Source organism: Leuciscus leuciscus, assembly GCF_965113295.1.
Source record: "Leuciscus leuciscus genome assembly, chromosome: 7".
NCBI lineage: Eukaryota > Metazoa > Chordata > Actinopteri > Cypriniformes > Leuciscidae > Leuciscus > Leuciscus leuciscus.
This window is the reverse complement of record NC_138731.1, coordinates 45,008,315-45,029,339: the sequence shown is the minus strand read 5'-3', so window position 1 is coordinate 45,029,339 and position 21,025 is coordinate 45,008,315.

Sequence of the window (21,025 nt, the reverse complement as noted above, 5' to 3'; positions counted from 1 at the left end):
TTTCCATTGTCATTTTATAGATTAGATGAGAAAAAGGGAATTAGCACAGGTAGCACATGCGTGAATCGGAAGCAAGCCAGGGTGTTTATTAAGCACATAGCTGCAGCTGAGAGGAAGACCCTTCAGTCAAAGATAGCGGCAGCGAAATTCCTATCCATTATGTCTGACGGGTCTACTGACACTGCCGTGATGGAACAGGAAATGCTGTATGACGCGCTTGTGCAACCGAGGCAAGGTGGAGGTCCACTTTGTAGGGATACAGGATGTGGAGAAAGCAGACGGTGAGAACATCGCCCAGGCAATAGATAACATGATGAGGGAGGTCTGTGGAGAAGAGTGGCAGGCCAAGTTGGTGGCATGTGCAACTGATGGTGCGTCGGTGATGACAGGGACACGTAAAGGAGTAGTGAGCAGGCTGAGAGGAAGTAACATGCATGTCCTGGGTATTCACTGTATGGCACACCGCCTGGAACTAGCTTTCAAGGATGCCATTAAGAGCTGCTCTATGGCAAAACAGCTTTAAGATGTGCTGTCAGGGCTGCATACATTCTATTGTAAAAGTGCTCTCAACAGGGCAAACCTAAAGAACAGCTTCAAGATTCTGGGCTAGAATCCCCTTGTACCAACTAGGGTTGGAGGCACCAGGTGAGTTTCTCACCTCTTCAGGGCCATTGACCATTTTTTAAGGGGGTTACGAGGGACTTACCCAGCACCTAGACCAGGTAGGCTAAATAACAGTGTAGAGAACTTGAATGTTAAATTAAAAGGTTAGGTCCGTTTACTGTCAGGAATTTGTTCAATGTAATTTAATAAATCAAACTAACTTACACTTTATAAAAATGGCAATTGAACTAGTGACTTTTCTTGTTTGATTTGACGGATTTTGTATAAAGATTCAGTCACCAGATGCTGAAGGGGTGAATGCAGTGCAGAAGAGCAAAGCACGCCACTACTTCCAAACCTGCCGGGATCCAGCATTTTTCATGTTTTGCAACTTCCTGCATGATTGCCTGACCCACCTCAGCAGCCTCTCTCTGACTCTTCAAACCTCAGCTATCACAGTGGCTGAAGTACATAGTTGCCTGACAGCCACCCAAACAGTGCTCACAATACAAAACCAGGTGAGTGTCAGAGAACTGAAAAGTTGTGTTAATGTGTTTGCTGCTTAGCTGAATATCTTGAATAAACTTACTAATGTACCACAGACCTGGGCCCAAGCTGAAAGCCTGTATGAAGCAGCACGAGAATGATGACAGCGCCCTAAACCGTGTCATGAAGGCCAAGTTTGAGCTGCTCAACAAACTCTGACAGAGTCTGCAAAGTCGTTTCACCGACATGACCATAGGGATTCTCCAAGCTACAAAGTTAGTGAATCTGAACAGTTGGCCTGACGCAGATCGCTCTAGAGGTATGTGGTTTAGGTTCATACATAACATTTCATCTACAAAGTCATGAAAGCATATAACTCAATGTTGTTTCATTATGTCCGTCTCTTTTCAGAATTTGGTGAATCAGAAGTGGAGGAAATTAACTAGACACTTCCAGAGCATCCTGACATCCTCGGGGGTCGCTGTTGAGCTCATCCCAGATCAGTGGACCATTCTCAAGACCAGACTGAATGAGACGGGAGAGAGTCTCCACATGAAGACCTGGCCAGAAATCAACAGGTTTTTGCAACACCAGTGCCCCGACATCCTCAGTCTGGTCGACCTCATTCTCACCGTACCAGCCTCTACTGCAGACTGTGAAAGAGGCTTCAATCAAATGAAGTTAGTGAAAAGTGACTGGAGGTCCCGTCTTACATCAAGAAGCCTCTGTGACCTGCTGACTGTCCAGCTACCCAGTCCCTCTATTGAGGATTATGACCCCACCCCTCTATCCAGCTCTGGCATCAGGCTAGCATCCGGCCTAGAAGGCCAGAGTTCATGGAGGGGAAGAAGAATGCTGTAGGCTGAGGTAAGAGTCTGCATGTGAACGATATTTTATATTACATTTCAGTTTTCAAGCTTTTTTTACAGAATTTTACCGTTTTGTCATTATAGTGAATGCCTGTTATTTTACAGATATTTGCTGTAATTTAAAGGTCCACTATTAAATTTACAGGTAATTGCTTGCTTGTATTTTGGTTTTTACATCAATTTTACGTTTTTTAAAAGGAACTTGTCTGTATTTTTACAAAGTAATATTTTACAGATTTTTTTCTGTGAAATTAGAAAACAAAGAAAAGAAGGTATAACTGAAGAAATCTGCATCTATTCAATATGTTGTCCTTACAGATTATTAAGCATGTGGGGGTTAAAGTGAGTTTTTTTTAAGGTTAAATAATAGTATTTGTACATACAGTAGCCTACCCTACATAGGCTACAGTAGACCTGTATTGAATTCTTTTTTATTGCATATAGTCTTTTAATCTTGTCTTGCAAATAGATGCTCATTTTGATCATTATTTCATTGTCTTATTCTCCCATAATTTCATGTATATTTTATTAATATTTTTCCAAATCTCCGTTGCTGCACATTCAGGGCTTTGTGTGTGTGTGTGTGTGTGTGTGTGTGTGTGTGTGTGCCCACGCGATGACGCAGATTCAAATTCGCCGCCATTACATTTCCGCTGTTTAGTCCCGCCCACAACGGTTAGCTGATCAGTCGACTTTGGATCTGTATCAAGGGCAAGCGGGAGATTTGAATTCAGTCTACTCTCGTGAAGTGGATTGTGAGATTAACAGTGGTTCAAAGCAATCGTATTCGTCGAGAGCAGCCGTGAGCAGGAGCCCGGTTGTCAGTCAGTCCGTTTGGATCACTGATCTATATAATGTCATTGGTTTGGATTCTTCGGAAATAACACCCTTTTCAGTGAGCCTGGTTCGTCACAGCGGACATCATGCCAACCGATCACCGGCTGAGGTAAGAGTCTGCATGTGAACGATATTTTATATTACATTACAGTTTTCAAGCTAACGTTAGCATTTTAAATGATGTTCAGTTAACTGGCGAGAGCTGGAGGCAAAACACTGAAAATGTAGCATGCATCTTTACATTTCCCATCTGTTTTAAGAAAGATCAGTTGAACCCACACCTCAAAAGACCTAAAACAAGCTTTCGTAAACTTGTTATACATAAAGTCCGTTTAATTGTGTATAAAATCTTTGTTAATACGCGATAGTATAGTAAATCAATCTCTTAAATGGCGGGACATTTTTAAACACTGTCTGGAAGCTGAAAACTCTTCTCTTAAAAAATAGTAACCACGTTTTTGGCGGATTTTATTATAATTTTTAATAACCAGTTATACTACAAATAGGCCTAACGTTACCAAGGTTTTTTTTTTTGGTTAACCATAGTTAATTTTCATAAGGGTTGACGTGGCTATCAAGACCATTAAGAAAACGAATTCAGTAAATACTGTACTCGTTGATGATACAGGAAAACACATGAGGCTAGAATATGAACACCACATGATAAATTGCATATTCTGGCTGCATGCTCGCCAACACGTCAGTTGAGGTTTTGCATTGTCCCAGTGGAACATATTCTGACATGTGCAAATGTAATACTGAGTTGTAAAAAAAAGCAGAATGATCATGGCAAACAAGGTATGGGAAGAAGTAATTTAAAATATTGTAATGGCCGAGTCTTCTGATTCCATATGATTGCACTAAAAGTGGCAGAAAATTTAATTTGTTTTATACTATATTTTCCCATGTGAATATTCATTTGATCCTTGTGAGGCCACTGGAGCTGCACAAGGTTTGGTTTTGCTTCAGTAAGACCACGATTGTGTTAGATTCCACCCATCTATTATCTTTTTTTTATTTTTTTTTATTGTAACTAGGCTCTGTCATTTAGAAACATGGGTTTTCCTATCACTTAATGACACATATCTCTACCTTTCATTCCAGCCAGAGGATCTGACGGTTGCTGCTCGCATCTCAGCCTACCTGATGGAAAATTCTTGCTGGATGAATGACCTTCACCTTCAATTTAACCTTGCCAAGACAGAACTGCTTATGGTTTCAGCCAAACCATGCGATCCTGCTAATTTGCCTTATACAACACCAGAAAGATCCGGCCCTTCCTATCAGAGCCACACAACTCCTTGTCTAAGCTCTTGTTCTATCCAGACTGGACTATTGTATTGCTCTCCTGGCAGGCCTTCCAGCATCAGTCAAACCTCTGCAACTGATCCAGATGCTGCAGCAAGACCTAAACTCACTGCTTCAGATCTATGTGTCTCCAGAAGCTTGTGTTCTGCAAGTGAACGGCGCCTTGTGGTGCCATCATCCCAAAGAGACACAAAACCACTTTCACTGACCTTTACCTGGACTGTTCCCTGCTGGTGGGATGACCTGCCCAACTTAACACATTTTCAAAAAACTGCTAAAGATCCATCTTTTCATAAACACTTGACCCAATAATACTAAATCTTTGTTTTAATAATAAATAAATAAACTTGTGTACTGTGCTACACTAACTGGGACTTGTCACTGCACTTGTTGCTTCTATTGTTCTCTTAATTTTTAAGTCACTTTGGATAAAATGTAATTGTAAATGTGTAAAATAAGTTATATTAGAGTATAAAGGCATACAGCAATTGCCTTTTAATGTAGATATTTTTACATGTTCTAAATTATATACTAAGATTGTATTTCCTATCATTCACATATCTTGATGTTCAGTGTTTGTTTAATGAGTAATACTGTAAATGTGCAGGTATTTTGTACTTATACGTTTAATTAATTTAACAGAAATTGACTGTACATTTGCTATTATTTAGTACTTAATTAGAGATTGGTCAAAGTTGTGAAATTGGAAATGCAAAAATTAAAACTGTAAATATACAAACTTTGTATTTGAATTTATGTACTTAATGCATTTTTATACATAACTTCATAGATATTATACACAGAAAAACTATATATTAAAAGATAATTACTGTAGATAGACAGCATTATTATAAAATAACTTTATAAAACCCTAAATTTACAGTTTAACTTGAAAGTTAAATGTTTTTTTTTTATGTAATTTGACATCATTTATCCATTTTTCCACAGTTTAATAAGCCATTATCAACAGTAATGTACTGTAACTTAATTAATTTTGACTGTAAAGTCAATTCTGTATTTTCACTGTTTTTGCCTGTAATTTTGTGAAATGGTTATTTGCTTTAATTTAACGGAATCCGTCTGGAAACTTTGCTGCCAGAGATTTGCCGTTTGTATACGGGATTTTTTTTTTTTTTTTACAGTGTAGGCCTAGTAGCTATGGATTTTAATAATTTTACTAATATATAGGTAAACATATAGGTGAACATATATATGTGCATATATAGGTGAACATATAGGTGCATATATGTAAATATAATATAGGAAAACGGCCAATTTTATATATGTCACATATATTAAAAACCTATATCAAAACCTATATTAAAACATATATGTTTATATAGGTTCTTTCCATGTGGGTAAATAAAAAACACAAATGTAACCATCAGTTGTAAACTCAGTCTCTAATAACAGAGACATGTAAGCAATAGATAGACAGGAAAGCAAATATAACATACAGTTATATTGTACTTTGTTTGTACTAATGCTTTTTATTAAGTCTGGTGACCAAGTCTGTGGCAGCAAAATTAAATACAGTTCGTGTTGCACAAAAATATTTAGCCATTACCCACAAATACTGTGGGTTTCTTCATTTTTACTTTAAGTACGATTGTTTTAAACGTGTAAAACTGCGCAGCATTAACCCAACAAATCATTTGATAAATAGTCACATATCAGTAACAGGCTAATATAGCATCACATTTCACGTTCCTTGCAGCTAATTCATTACGATGACATAAAATAATGTTGATAAAACATACAGGTGATACAAAAACTAATTCATGAATTCTCTCTGGATGATGAAATCAACATTATTTTCCCATGATTGCATCATCAAGCTTCACCTTTGTTAATGTTTTGAAAATGGCGGCAAAAACTTACATATTGTGCCTTTATGGCACTTGCTAATGAGTACACCAATCATTTGATTTACTACATCTGAAGCCTGTTTCATAAAAGACGCTATAAAAGCGGGGATTAAACTCCAACACCTGACTTGAATGAACAAATTGGGGCTGAAGCTTTCATAAAAGGTAATTGAAGTTCACGCAATCCCACTTGCTCCAGGTTTATCTAGTCTGGATAATTGCGTGTGCACGCTTTTCTTAAGCAGTCCTAGAGGTCGATCATGGATCAAATCGATCCACCACAGCACACACAAGCATCCAATATTTTGTGCTGTTTTATGCGTTTGAGACATGGTGTTTTCCTCAGTGCAGAACTTACATTTCACAGGTATATTCTCCACTCCATCTGTAAACTAGTGATGGGAAACTGAGGCTTTCATCAAATTGTGCAAAAAAAAAAAGGTTCATTACTCGAAGCTTTTACCACAATGTGCATTAGTGACATCTGGTGGTCAGACTTGTTTTCTCTACCATATCTAACAAATCACCAGAGAAGAAAAGCACGTGACCAAACAAAGCTTCGGAAGTCCGTGACATACAAGAGTGGGATCAATACAGTTCTATCTAATCTCATCTACATTAATTTGTGCCAATGAGACCACAACTCGTGTCAGGTTTGACCACCATCAAACAAACCAAATGTGGGACGATTACTAAGTTTGTGTGGGACAATGTGGGACATGTTACCAACACTAAAACATAACCTGAAACTGTTATATATGTCTATTGTAGCTTTTGTGCTATCAAAAATACACAGAGGCAGGATTGCAGTGTCAGAACAACAACAGTCGTGTTTTTTAATAACCCTATGCGTCAGAAAAACGTGCATTAACCCAACCCCCAAACTCTCATGAACATCTTCTTAAAGGGGACATGTCCAACATGCGTGCGCCTTGGTGATATGTGAATTATGTCATTAGATCAGTAATGTGTGAGCTTGTATCTGCCGCTACACAGCTCCCCCCAGAATTCACAAGCACCGGCAAAAGCAGTTTGGTTGGAGCTCGAACTTGTCTCCCTGAACGTGTAAAGTGATGCGAATTGGCAGAATCTTGAACCTCCTGAGCAGTCAGGGATTCGTTTTTGGAGGCTGATTCCTTGTTGGTCGGTGGACGACCTCTCCTTGGAGCCTGTGCCGGAACCATCGGCTGACCAAGCTCCCCATGAGCAGCTTTGAGTCGATCGACAGTGACTCGTTCTGGGCGTCCACCTATATCGACCAGAAAGGTTTTGGCTCCAGCTTCCAGAACCCGAAACGGTCCATCATATGGGGGTCTCAGAGAATGCCGATGAGCATCATGACGAATGAATACAAACTTAGCCTCAGATAGGTCTTTGGGTACCCAAGCCCCGGCCAGCCTATGTTGAGAGGTAGGAAACGGTTTGAAAGCCTTGACTTTGTCTAAGAGCGCAGAACGGTCAGAAGATGGACTCCAGGGCTTTGTGCTGTCTAGAATGAAATCTTCAGGGACGCGCAGACTCTGACCGTATACTAATTCTGCCGAAGAAGTTTGCAGATCCTCCTTGGGAGCTGTCCGCAGGCCCAGCAGAACCCAAGGTAGCCGTTCGGTCCATCTGTCATCCGTCAAACTGGCCCTGAGTGCAGCTTTAAGAGAGCGATGGAAACGCTCGCAGAGGCCATTTGCCTGTGGATGAAATGCTGTAGTATGATGAAGCTGCACCCCTAGTATCCGAGCCACCTCTGACCACAGTTCAGATGTAAATTGGGTGCCACGGTCTGAAGATATATCCGACGGTGTGCCGAAACGTGCAACCCAAGTATCAACAAAAGCCCGTGCTACATCTGCCGTTGTCGTTGAGGTCAAAGGTACTGCCTCTGGCCACCTGCTGGTTCGATCCACCATAGTTAGAAGATGGGTAAACCCCCGGGATGGCGGCAGTGGTTCAACTAGGTCGATATTGACATGGTCAAAACGTCGCTCTGGTACCTCGAAAGTTTCCAGTGGTGCCTTGACGTGTCTTTGAACTTTAGCCCGCTGACATGCTACACAAGCTGAAACCCAGTTTCGGACATCCTTCTTCAATCCATGCCACACAAACTTTGACGAGACCAGTTTTTGTGAAGCTTTCCGTCCGGGGTGTGACAAACTGTGGACCTGGTCGAAAACAGCTCGCCTCCACTGTCCAGGCACCACTGGTCGCGGGTAGCCCATGGAAACGTCACACATCAGCGTAACTCCTGCTTCCGTAAAGCGGACATCGGCTATTTTCAGACTTGAAACGGCTGTTCTGTATGCCTGTACCCCAGGATCAGAGTGCTGGTCAGCTGCTAAACGAACAAAATCTATACCTAAGTGCACCGCTTGCACTGTGGCCCTGGAAAGACAATCTGCCACCACGTTGCTTTTCCCTTCGATGTGTCTGATATCTGTCGTGAACTCAGATATGTAAGCCAGGTGTCGCTGTTGTCGTGTTGACCAGGGTTCAGAAACTTTAGACATGGCATGAACCAAGGGTTTGTGATCTACAAATGCTGTGAACACACGTCCCTCCAAAAAGAAACGGAAGTGTCTCACTGCCAGGTACAGTGCGAGTAACTCTCTGTCGAATGCGCTGTACTTCTGTTCATTCGGGCGTAGCTGGCGACTAAAAAATGCAAGTGGCTGCCAAACCCCGCCAACCAGCTGTTCGTGTACAGCGCCAACAGCACAGTCTGAAGCATCGGAAGTGAGAGCAATAGGGGCACCTGGAACTGGATGAGACAGCAATGTGGCTTGTGCCAAAGCGAGTTTAGCGCCTTCAAATGACCTAGACATCTCCTCGGACCAGGAAATCGTTTTGTTTTTGCCCTGTCCTTTGAGGGCCTTGTACAAAGGATGCATGAGCTCAGCTGCTCGAGGAATGAAACGGTGATAGAAATTCACCATCCCCACAAACTCTTGTAGCCCTTTGGTTGTCTGTGGAACAGGGAATCGTGTAATGCTGTCGACTTTGTCCGGTAGGGGAACTGCCCCTTCGCCTGTGATTCTATGACCAAGAAAGTCGATAACGGCCAAGCCAAACTGACACTTGGCAGGGTTAATTATCAAGCCATGCTGGCTGAGGCGAGCAAACAGCAATCTCAGATGCGCCAGGTGTTCTGATCTAGAGGTACTGGCAACTAAAATGTCATCTAAGTACACAAATAAAAAGTCCAGATCCCGTAGGATTGAGTCCATCATGCGCTGAAATGTTTGTGCCGCATTTTTGAGTCCAAAAGGCATCCGCAAAAATTCAAAAAGGCCAAATGGTGTTATCACAGCTGTTTTCGGGATGTCTTCGTGGAATACTGGCACCTGATGGTATCCTCGAACAAGATCCACCTTCGAGAAAATAGTTTTCCCAGCCAGGCGGGCCGAAAAATCCTGAATGTGTGGAACCGGGTATCGATCAGGGGTTGTGATATCGTTGAGTCTACGATAATCCCCACAAGGGCGGCAACCGCCGTCTGCTTTGGGAACCATGTGGAGGGGTGAGGCCCAAGGACTGTTGGAGCGCTGCACTATACCCAGTTTTTCCATGTTAGTGAACTCTTCTTTGGCAACTGCCAGTTTAAATGGATCCAGTCGACGGGGCCGGGCATGTACTGGAGGTCCAGATGTAGAGATATGATGCGCGACCCCATGGCTGGCCAGTGCTGAGGAGAAAGTGGGCTTGGTGAGGCTGGGAAATTCACCGAGCAGCTGGGAAAACCCGCACTCGCCTGTCAATGCGCTAGACAGTGTGGTTGTGGGAAAAGTGCTCCTCGAACAGGGTAAGACATTAAAATCTTCTGCAGTGACTAAACAGCTATTTTTGACATCAACCAACAGTCCATTAGTGCACAGGAAGTCTGCACCCAGGAGGGGTCTACTCACATCTGCTAAGACAAACTCCCATGTAAAACGCTGTCCATTAAAGCAAAGCGGTACTAGCCTTTTCCCATAGGTGCGTATCTTGCCCTGGTTGGCCGCCTCGAGCGGTAAGCCGGCTTTGCCCAGGCGTCTGTCCACTGGGGAAGCGGGGAGGACACTAACCTGTGCCCCTGTATCACAGAGGAAATGTCGACCAGATAATGAGTCCGTGACAAACAGTAGATAAGCGTTGTCATTAGCCACTATGCTACTAACTGTTGGCGTGTTGCGGCTCCCCTTGAATGTACATGGTGGACGGCACCTTTTGGCTTTTGCCCCGAAACGGGCATGAAAGAAACATAGCCCTTGTTCTGCCGACTGTCGTGCAGCAAAAGTTGGCCGTTCGTCTGAACCTTGTGCAGCAGCTTTCATAACCGGATACACAGATGCAGCCACTGAGTCAGTAGTTGTACCCTGGTGTGATGCTGCCTGATAAACATCTGCCAGTTGTGCTAGTTCTCTGTAGTCAGTCACTGTACTATTTGCAAGAGGGGTACGTACACTCTTTGGCAATTGTTGTAAGAACAACTCTTTAAACAGAAAACATGGCTTATGCTCACCCAGCAGCGCTAGCATGTGATCCATTAACTCAGACGGCCGGGAATCTCCGAGGCCCGGCAGTGAGAGCAAACGACGTGCTCTTTCAGTCTCTGATAAATTGAAAGTCTTTAATAGATACGCCTTTAGTGTATCATATTTATCCCGAGCTGGGGGATTTTCCAGAATGCTGATCGCTCGCGCGGCCGTGGAGTTGCCAAGGGCGGCAACAACATAATGATATCTCGTGTCGTCCGCGGTTATTTCCCGCAATGCAAACTGAGCTTCGGCTTGAGGGAACCACACGGTCGCTTGTTGCTCCCAAAACTCCGGCAGCTTCAGAGATACAGCATTCGTCGACATCATGCATTAATTGTTCTGCATCGGGGTCACCAATGTAGCTTTTGTGCTATCAAAAATACACAGAGGCAGGATTGCAGTGTCAGAACAACAACAGTCGTGTTTTTTAATAACCCTACGCGTCAGAAAAACGTGCATTAACCCAACCCTCAAACTCTCATGAACATCTTCTTAAAGGGGACATGTCCAACATGCGTGCGCCTTGGTGATATGTGAATTATGTCATTAGATCAGTAATGTGTGAGCTTGTATCTGCCGCTACACTATTTAACTTAACAAAAACATTTGTATTCTGCATTCTACTTTGTTCTTTAGTCCCTTCCAGAAAACACCATTACATCACAATGTAACATAACATGTCTTTATTTTACATGTCATTTAAATTCAACATCACTGAGCCCAAAGGAGGATTTAAAAAAAAAAGTCTGTTGTATTTGTACTTCTGATGAAGCGCTGTTAAATATAGGTGAAAAACTACGCCGCAAAAATAATAAATAAAATGCTTTCTTAAAAAGGCAAAAGAACACATGCACGTTTTCTTAATATGATCATTAAAAACCAATAGACTGATGAAAATGCGGGACATTTTCTCAATATGTGACGCGCAGGACAAGGGGTGAAAATGCTGTGCGGTTCAACACAAAGCGGGACGGGTGGTCGCCCTAGTCAGGTGTAGCCTGGACAACAGATTCACATATTGATCAATGATATAAAATATACAAGTATGTGATCATAATTATAGTAATTGTAATTGAGAAAAATATTGTGGGTGTTCAGTTTTAAAAAAATAGAATTTGTTATAGGGAAGTGTAGAGTTAAATCATTTAAATAATGCCTCCATGATAATCATTTCCCTTGTTATGCATCAGATGAGGTTGCGAAGCTCCAATTTATTTCAAACCATCTGTCCTGATCTTCCAATACTGCATGTGTTAGAAGCTTCAAATGTCATCAATCACGTGGTATTGTTATTTCGATACAAGCATCGGTACAGTGTGTGATACAATAGTGCTTTGAAAACTGCTTTGGAGCATCAGAGCGCCGGTATCCACCGTCCCACCACTACTGTAAACGCTAGAAAGTCGGCTGCTAAACTCGGCTGCGTCTGAAAACTGATAAATGCTGCTTTCTGAGGACGTATTCCAAGGTTGGAAGAAATCGAGACACGTCCGAATGTTTCACTTCCGGTCTCCTGAGAAACCTTCCTCTGATAGATTTTTGAAGGCATCATAGATGTATCCTTTGGTGCCTTTGATATCCCACAATCCTGTGCTTTCCAAAGTTTACATTCTGTGACAGTTGAGCAAGAAAAATAAAGATGGCGTCTGAAAGTTGTGGCTGGTCATCAGTTTGTGTGTAAATGTAAATTTTTGATAAATGTTTTCCACTAATGATGTCATTTCTAGCGAGAAATCACTACTGTAGTCATTAGTAGACAGACTGTAGACAAGCGAAGGTGCGCACAGCAAAAATGACGTCATTGCGGAGTGAGTGCGCGTTCGGTGCGCAAGGCCCCATTTCGCTTGGCGATGTGCGCAATAATTTTGTAAAATCAATATGTGATATTTTACAACATCAGAAATATCTGGTAATTTAAATAATTAAAAAAAAATCTTTGGGATAGAAGTAATTCAGGGAAGAATTTAAGAAACCAAATATGATAAATATACAAAATAAAGTTTTGGGTATAGGACCTATGCTACTTAATAAAGTCAAGTCAAGTCAAGTCAAGTTTATTTGTATAGCGCTTTTCACAATACAGATTGTATCAAAGCAGCTTCACAGTATTAAATTAAAATAATACAACAAAGTTTGTTTCAAGAGGAATTTATTGATTGATAAAATTAAATTAAATATCCCCAAAATATCCCCAACTGAGCAAGCCAAAGGCAACAGTTATACGAGTTATAGACGAGTTATACTTGTTTAGAATACTGAGAATTACAGCTTTTCAAGCAATAAAAACATTTTAGAGAAAGCAAGAATCCCCAGTTTTAAATGATTGGTTTGATTTAGTTTCTAATGTATGGAGAGGATAACATTAAATTAAGAGCAAAAGTATACATTTTGAAAAGAAATGGTCACCTCTAAAATCCAAGAATATTCTCTAAAATAAAGGAATACATTTTACATTAATTACCATTTGTATATATCCATCCCTCCCTTTTTATTTACTTATTTATTATTTTTCATTTTTTATTTGATGTTTAAATAATATTCTATATTAGCTCAGTCCATAAAATGTAAACACAAAAACACAAAATGATAATATGGGAATATGGATAATGTGTTTAAGGAATCTGTAATCCAACATTGATCAATCAGATTGTCTGTGCACAAAAGTTCAGTTCAAAGTTAGTTCAGTTACAACCACCGTATCATAATAGCAAAAAACTCACTCAGACAAAAGTCCTCAAAGGCAAAGTTGGAAAAGAAAAAATATATAATTCACAAAGGTAATCCAACCGAAGAAATGTTGATGCTGGTGTAAAGTCTGTGGTGAATACATAGATTCCGGGTAGCACACCAAACAAACACATTTGAGGAAATATATATGGCCTACATTGAGTGTGCAAACCCACTGTTCCTCAATTAGTGACCACAAGAAGGCATAAAAGTTGAGCCTTAAAGGACAAGTTCGGTATTTTACACTTAAAGCCCTGTTTACAGATCGTATCTGATGAAATAGAACGGTTAAGATTAAAATTTGGACACATGCTGCTGTCCTGAGAATTTTAGGTTTATTTCGCTTCCCCCCCCCCCCACCCCCACCCCCACCCCACCCCCACCCCCACCCCACCCCACCCCACCCCACCCCACCCCACCCCACCCCACCCCACCCAACCCCACCCCACCCCACCCAACCCCACCCAACCCCACCCAACCCACAATGGTTGTCTATGTGCACTGGAAGATTCCGTCCTAAAAACACATTAAACTTTCGTTTACAAAGACGTGAAACTCACCGAGTGGTCAGGGGGTGTTCACTGATATATTCCCTCAAAAATTGCTGAAAAAGATGCATTCCAACAGGTTTTATCGTAGTTTTTGTCCAACTCCATTGACTTGTAGGACGTGCTGTGAGACCGCAGCACCTTTACGGTATTACTCCGCCGCTTCTTCTTCTGCTTCTTCTGTGTATTCAATGAAATGCCCGTGGTTTGCTTGCAATTGGCAAAGGTGCATTATCGCCACCAACTGGGCTGGAGTGTCTATTATTCAAGCTCTCAACGGAAGAATCACGGGTGTGACGCGTTTGGCAAAATAGGTCCACAAAAGCGAAATAAACCTAAAATTCTCGGGACAGGAGCATGTGTCCAAATTTTAATCTTAACCGTTCTATTTCATCAGATACGATCTGTAAACAGGGCTTTAAGTGTAAAATACCGAACTTGTCCTTTAACTCAAAACCCCTCTTTATTTAAAAGAGTGAGCCATCCCCAAATTGAGCCACCACATGGCTTAAAAGCTAGATCACTTGTTCTTGCTTATATGGGTAATCTTAACCCCATTACCTGAGGCCGTTGCCCCCTGGTGACCAGGAAGATGATTGCAAAACAGCTGTAGTCAGCCAGTAACAGTGAAAACACTCTGGAACTGTTACAATATTAATCTGAGTATAAATGGACACAAACGGCAAGACTCATGTCTAACCACACTTGAGACTTTGCTTGGAACAAAGTAAATTTTACGATTTCTGATCTTGTGACGCTCTAAGCGCTGTACATGCTAACAGAGAATTATTTTTCTGTCCATAAAAAATTCCATTTTCTTAGAATCATTGAGTAATTAAAAGTGTTCGCTGGGCAAACTGATTAATTGATTGTAATAGTAATTTAGCTACATCAAATTAATCTAATTAACTGATCCAAATATTCATAATTAATCATAACAAGTTATGATTTATTTTCAGTATTTCCCCTTTGAGCTAATTTGTCACAGCTCTTCTCAATGGACAGTAAGTCCCATCATGCCCACTTGCTTGAAACAGTGAGAGGTTACGATCAGATCTGGATAAGCTGTTCTGCTTAGCTAATATTTCTGAGGCTTTATGGTTAATATTGCTATATAAGACACACATATCTCACATTATTACTGCTGTCCATTTGCTATATGTGTTTGTCTTTATCAATAAAGTTTTCTCAGTCTGAGGTTCAAGAGTCTCTCCTTGTTTTATAACATTTAGTGTATATTTAGTGTATATTTGACCAAATTTCAGCAGTGCGCCACATATAAAGCTGGACAAGGACTTTGAAGATTCGGTTTGGTGTTGATCATGCCTAAATGTCCCTCGTGAGTTAAATTTAAAGCTTTAGCACAGAGTGACTGTAGAAACACAATGTGTGTCCCACTCAAGACTGATTGTCCCGTCACAATTAACTCATTGGCAATGTGAGTGTATGATTTACATTCATTAAACAACCAGTCTGTGTCTGACTTCCCTTAATTCACTCTCTGTGCTGATGCTCCCATTCAGTAACATTACACATGAGAACAATTCATCCACTCTGTTCTTGAATCAATAATGCTTGCATGTGAGATGACTTTGGTTGATGCTTTCTTGTCATGGTAAGCAAGGGTTCAGCTTAACCCAACTTCTGTTTTAAGGCTCTTAAACTTCTGTGTTTCTCTGTTTCTCTGGCCTCGACCACATCATGAACCCTTTCAGCGGTCGGCTCAATCCCCTTCCTGAAACCAGCATTCCCATGAACTTCATATTGTGTTAATGTTGAGTGTCAATCCACAGTATACGAGCCTCTGCTAAACTGCATGTAGTCTCTCATATTATTACACAACCTCACCTTGTTGTTGTGTGATTTAATAAGGCAGACTCTCGGTAATGTGGTGTTTATGTGGAACGTTGGAATCCATAGCGGTTGAATATTAATCATATTTTCATATCAGAGAACTCTTCGATCTCCATAAAGCCATTAGAGAAACTCTGAAAACAGTCCGAGAGGAGAAACAATCAAGACATTTGACAATCTCATGACAAGATCAAACTGTTGCTTTAGATATATTTATCATGTTATGGGTCAGTTCATTTCTGTGGAAAATGATGTCATTGATCTAGAGGAAGTTGAGGCGCACTGTAACTCAAAGTGACCAAGTTTAGAGCGTGAAATAATGAGCTAGATGGTCACATGTATTAACACTTATAGATGTGCAGTTATTTTAGATGTTGGTGGAGTTTCACTTCATTTCACTACAGAGCAGCTTCACATCAGATCATCTGTCATTTTATTACTGAAGCAGTTTTGAAGAGTTTGTCTTTTCATATTTGTGGACTGAAAGCGCTGAAGATGTTTCGCATCGTTTTCTTCTGTCTGTGTTTCTGGCGTCTGGATGGTGAGTTTTAAATATGACTTTGGTTGTTTCTCTTCTGGTACCATGTAATAAATGACAGGTTAAATTAGACAGAGAGGATTAACATTCACTGTTATTCTCTTATATAAATAATTCACTGTGATTTTACTGTCAGATCAAGTTTGAATTCAGGTCTAATACAATTTATTAGTCATTGATTAAATAAAAAAATATATAAATAAAGCTCAGATACTCAACAGCGTTAGTTTTAATGTGAATTAAAAAAATAAAGTAAAAGTGTCTTTTTATTTAGTTATTGTTCTATATATATTTCTATTTCTTCTTTAAATGGGTCATGAACTGGATTTTATTCATGTATAATGTTTATTGGGACGCCCTTATAATGTTAGTATGACACTGAAGTAATTCAGGCAAGAAAGTTTTAAGAAACCAAATGAAGATACAAAATATAGTTGTGGGTGTAGGACATATGCTACTTAATAAAGATGACTTATTAGAATGCTCAGAATTACATTTTTTAAAGCAATACTTTTTTTTTGGACAAAGCAAGAATCCCCAGTTTTAAATGACTGGTTAGATTTAGAGGATAACATGAAATTAAGAGCAAAACTATAAAAAAATTATTTAATAATGTTATTATTTGATATTTAAATAATATTACTTGAATAACTTATTAGGAGTTATGTGTCATTATAAGAGTTTGATATCTGAATGTTTAATATTTATTTATATATGTTTTGTCTTTTTTTTTCTCCGTTATTTCAAATGTAAAAGTGTAACTATGTACTTAATGGTTATTGTTATTGTTCATGTGTTGGTGGGTATTATCACAAAAGTAAAAAAAAGAAATGAAAAAAGTGCAAGGAAAAATAAGGAATAATTATTGGGGGGAAATATTATGTCTTTAAAGGAACTGTCCATAATTATGTTAAATGTGTTTGAATTGAAAGACATAATAAAGTACTATATATATATATATATATATATACACACTCACCTAAAGGATTATTAGGAACACCATACTAATACTGTGTTTGACCCCTTTTCGCCTTCAGAACTGCCTTAATTCTACGTGGCATTGATTTAAACCCTAGAAATGGTTGTGCGTGAAAATCCCAGTAACTGAGCAGATTGTGAAATACTCAGACCGGCCCGTCTGGCACCAACAACCATGCCACGCTCAAAATTGCTTAAATCACCTTTCTTTCCCATTCTGACATTCAGTTTGGAGTTCAGGAGATTGTCTTGACCAGGACCACACCCCTAAATGCATTGAAGCAACTGCCATGTGATTGGTTGATTAGATAATTGCATTAATGAGAAATTGAACAGGTGTTCCTAATAATCCTTTAGGTGAGTGTGTATATATATGCTAAAATATTTGTTGTTGGACATTAGATGTGCCTTTTTTTAGAATTTTAAATCTTCATGTAAGTGTATTTTTATGGTAGCAATAACTGTAAAGGGACTATTTGTAATGGGGTAAATCAAATGTAGGCTAATATGTATATAGGGCAATTACTCAGATTCATCTTACCAGTTCAAATTTAGTCTGTACTTTTGTAATTATTTATTTTAAATTTTATGGTTTTAACTTCTGCTCTAAAAAGCAGAAGTTTTTTTTTTTTTTTTTTGATTGTAATGTTCTAATGTTCTTTTAATAACCTAATGTCCAAAATGTTCTTTTTGAACTGATTGTGGTTAATAAAGTCCAATAATGGTATGCGAGAGTGTCAGTGGAAATATCATTGTGTTCCTGGTGGTTTGAACTATTTTAAGTTTGCTTTATGAAACATAAGTCTGACTATCCAAGATAAGCCTGGCTTGTATTCTAATCTTGTTTTATGGAACAGCCCTCAGATAAACTCGCGCTGTGTGATTGACAGCTTTGGCGATTGGAAAGTGAGCGTTCTTTGATCTCTTTATATATTTTAATCACAGTTTAAATAAGATTATTTTCATCCTACTAAGAGAAACGATGTGAAGTTGATCGTTTAGTCACTGGCTTGATTTACTGATGCATAAACAGTATTGAACGATTTTAAGAGAAAGATAATCTATCTGAACTTGAATAATTACACATCAGAAATCACTGATCACAGATCAGGCAATAGAATAAACATAGTTACTTACATGTTTGTGGCGTTACTGGCAAATCCATATCTTAAAGCAACTGTTCCTCTTCGGTCGCCCTACAGGTTGGAAGCGGAATTGTCCATTACCGCTGTCGTAAATAATTTTGCCGCCCGCAGTCGACTGTCGCACACACACTCGCTGTTTATCCAGCACTGGCTTTGGAATGAACGATGTCCACAGACGAGGTAGAGTATGTTGCGTAATTTCATGAAAGCATGATGTATTGCGACATCAGAAATCAAGAAAAACGAAATAATGACTATTGTAACACTTGACGTAAAGCAAGTCAAATTTGTAGTTTTCTTACGTCTCATTCGAACTACAGAAACGCGACCCGGTTTGGCAAACTTGCATAGTGTGGTAATAGCAGATATAGGGCTGCAAAGCGACTGCAGAAGTGCCGTTCACCCTGTTACGACTTGATGAACCACTGATACGATTTTGGAAACATTATTTTAAGGTAAAAAATGTTACTTAGTGTTGCTTTAAAGCTACAACAATGTATATATTTTTTCGCCGCTAGGGGTCGCTAACCTCATACAATAAGAAAAGCGTAGGTTGATGACGCAGTGATAAGCGGAATTATGGAACTTGTCGTCATGCAAAGGATCTAATAATGTTTATGGATGAGTGAATACACTGATGTGTTTAGCATGACTGTGGTGTGAAGCAGGGTGCGAGTGCTAATGAGAGACAGATCTCAGCGACACACGCGAGTCCCGCGGATATAAAGGAATAAGGACATTTCATTCTACCGAACTAACGTACCCTCAAGTGCTGAATAACACTCACACAGGTCAGTTTATTAGACGAATGAAACTTGTGAGGGAACGCAGCGCTGTTTCACTTGCTCTACACTATCACACTACACTGCATTTGAGTGTGTTAAAGTTATTCTGTGTGTTAGTTTGTCTGTATGAGACTAGCCAGGGCCGGCCCTGACCAATTTGCTGCCCTAGGCAAGATTTTACCTGGTGCCCCATGCATCACAGCCCATTTCACCCCGTCATTGTGTTCATGATTATTTAGCCTATATATATGCTAAATTATATATATATATATATATATATATATATACACACACACACACACATTACAGCCTAAACACAAATAGCAAGAGTATTACATCTAGCATTCAAGTCAAGTCAGCTTTATTTATATAGCGCTTTTTATAATACAGATTATTTCAAGGCAGCTTTACAGAGATAACAGGAAAATAATGCAAAAAAGTTTGCTTCTCCTGTACAGCAGATCTAGAAGAAAATAGTGTCACAGTCCAGCTTAAGTAAGTTCAGTGATGGTTTATTTTTGTTGTAAATAAGTTATTAATTTAGTTCATTTATATATAGCCACTCTGGATAAAACAGTGATGTCATCGTCCAAATGTCATTCATGCACAAACTATTCATTGAGCTCTAGCAAAAGTGTTTGTTTTCCAGTTGATGGTAGCAATCTTCCACTAAACTATGGCACGGTTCATGTTTACACTATGAATGAAACTGAGAAATGTATTCTTTAATGTGAATTTGACATAAAACATTGCTATTTTAATAAACCTGTATATAAATATCATTACTAATTTTGGCAAAAACAAAACAAAAAAGCCATATATTCCCCCCAACACTGCACAAAGAGTAAAACATTAATTAAAAAAGTAATAGTAGGCCTAAATGCGTCTAAAAAACTGGCATGATTGTTACAAAATCACACTGTCTGCGGCCTCTGGAGAACTCAGAACAACTGCTAGCATAAAGTTTAAGGAAAAAATAACTGCCATTAAATTATAGTATCTTACTACTATGCAATTAGATAAACTGTTCATTCATTCCATCACTTTACCTCTGTCTTTATCATCTTCTCTTCTTTTTGACACTGTATCTATTGCAAACTATAATGCTAATTTATAATGTGTCATGTAAATTCGGCCATCTGTCACAATCAGGAACTTTCACCGTGTCTAGACCTGGCGCGAGCTGACAGGCCCGTTCTACAGGGGAGCCTGAGTGTGTAAAGCGCCCTCAAACAAAAACAATGCGGCGAGAGGCGACGCTACACAACAAATTACCAACAACTGATTGCGCAACACATTCGCGCGCGCTCTCTTTCTCACGCACTTCAAGCACTCGCTGGGCGGTGGGAGATTGATGCGCCGAACCCGAGTCGGGGGACTTAGTTAAGTTTTTGTGCAGTTTTTTGCTTTATTTGGTAGTATTTCTAATTAATGGTTTTAAAATAGTATTAGTAATAAATATATATATATTTTTTTTAAATCAGTCGTTCAATCATTTTGGCGCCCCTTTGGATGAGTGGTGCCCTTAGCATTTGCCTATTCCGCCTATGCCGCGGGCCGGCCCTGAGACTAGCAGTAAGCGAGATCAACATTAGAATAACACACTGATCATATTCTAACATTTCATCATGTTGAGCTGTATAACATTGATTAGTTTTATGTACATTTGCTCACCTCTAGATTTGCGCGTCTTTGTCGAGTCGAAGTTAGCCACGGACGCTAGCTCTCAGCATCTCGTAAATCCCACGCTGATATTGATCCTCGTTTTAGTTCTCCTTTTGTCCCAAAGTCTGCTTGCCATGATCCATAATATTTGAACGAAACAACAACTTGAGTGTGCTGCTATACGTAACGCAGGTGTCCACATCTGTCGCCATGGTTACTACGGCAATACGAGTGGAAACCAGGGATAACGAGGATATTACGTCATTACCTTTAGGGATATTGTAAGTACACAACTGCAGGAAATAT